Below are 1,987 nucleotides of genomic sequence, written 5' to 3'. Positions count from 1 at the left end.
TGACTCATCTGACCACAGAACAGTCTTCCATTTTGCCACACTCCATTTTAAATGACCCCTGGCCCAGTGCAAATGTCTTTAATAATAAAGCGTCCACACTTCCAAATGGAGAAAGACAAAACCGCTCTTTTTTTGCCTTTAAAACTATTTCATGGACAGTACCACAAAGCCCTGAAGCTGATGAACAAAAAAGCACAATCCCTTCTTGGAGCGTTCGAAGATCATGGTATATTGTTGGACCCATAAAGCACAGGTCATAAATTTTCTTTTTTCTGTGTATTTTTAGTTTATTCACTGTGCTTTGCTTTCCAATTCCCCACAACTTTGTTTTCTTACTTTCTTGTTCAGTTTGTTGATTCTTGATTACTTTATATGTGCCCTGCTGAGAGTTGCTTAAAATTGGTTGTTAAAATGCCTTCACAATTTTGTAAATTTCAATAAAGAAAACAAAAATCTTATCTTAGATCACAGTGCCACCTGCTGGCCACTCCAAGCTGTTACATTCATTCAACTTTTATTTAGACAGGTAAATCCCATTGAGCCTCCAGGACTCACTCACAATGACGTCAGGCCGAATGGACGAAGCAGCAGGAGTCTGAGCTCACTGGTCCTGATGGAGACAACAATGTTCTGGTTCCGAGTGTGGGATAAACATCCGCCAACTACTAAACTTCAGCACCAACTGTTGGACAGTGATTATTATGAAACGCTTCTTTCCAAAGGTTCGGTTCTGTGTGCTAATGAACAGAACCTAGACTAGGAAAGGTGTGCCCCCTGCTAGATAAGAGACATTTAACTTCACACAGAGAGAAGTTTCTAAACGAACTTATTTTATTGAAGTAAACCACAGGGACACTAAACTCTCCTCCAACCGAAGCTCGGTTTCCATGGAAACCATACAGACTGCCGCGGGGCTCTTATTGTGAAGGCGGAGCGGAAGTGTAGCACGCATGTGTGAGCTGACTTCATGGAGGAAACAAACCGCGGAGCAGGCGCTGATCCTCGGCTCTTTTCGCCGGACCTCAGGCCTCTGATGCCGCTAGAAGGTCCGGGGCCGACCCGCCCGGAGGAGCCGCGCAGCCGGACACGTGGACCGGCGAGGAACCGGTACCAGAACCACACTTTGGAGCAAAACTTACCGAGTGTGATGATCCACCTCACTGCGCAGACACACGGAACAACACGGAAACTGAAGCGCACGGGGCGGAACGCGCATGCGCATTGAGATAAGAGGAGTGGAAGGAGGGCGGAAAAGAAACTCCTTTGACCTTTAACCTTTGACGAGATTTTAATTCATTAAACCATACCATACCACTTTATTTATAGAGCACTTCAAACAGCTACAAGGCCAACCAAAGTGCTGTACAGACAGAACAACAGGTAACACACAAAGGAATATACAAAATGAGGTAAATCAGAATATAGACATAAAAACGATGCAGATAATGACGACAAACCAGTGTGGAGCATACAGGATCAAACACAGATCATCTGGTGTTGAAAGCTGCTGAATAGTAGTGGGTTTTTAAACGGGACTTGAAAACTGTCAGAAACGCAAAGATGTCAAAAAAGATATATACTTCCTCAAACACAAACTGTGTCACTGGACAGAACCAGTTAAAGTAAAAACATCAGAACCTCGAACACGTCATTCATTCAACCTTTATTTCTACAGGTTAGTCTCTGTGAGACACGAGGACTCATTTACAACAGAAACCTGATATCAACAAAGAACACAGATGAGACAAACAACAACAAACATAAAATAAAAAGTAAATAAAAGTAGTGATAAAATCAAGCTACATTATGACCCGAGGTAACATACTAACATCAGAACCTCTAAGCAGGTGGAGTCATGTTCTCTGGACAGATTCTTCTTTGTTAAACGTTCTGTCTTCTTCAGTCTGAGAAGCTGCAATAAACTCAGTCTAATCAGCAGAACCTTCTCATGCTGGATCAACCAGATCAGCAGCACCTTCTCATGCTG

Source organism: Nematolebias whitei, chromosome 20 (genome assembly GCF_014905685.2).
Source record: "Nematolebias whitei isolate Nwh7 chromosome 20, NemWhi1, whole genome shotgun sequence".
In the NCBI taxonomy this organism is placed as follows: domain Eukaryota; kingdom Metazoa; phylum Chordata; class Actinopteri; order Cyprinodontiformes; family Rivulidae; genus Nematolebias; species Nematolebias whitei.
This window is presented reverse-complemented; position numbering follows the sequence as displayed.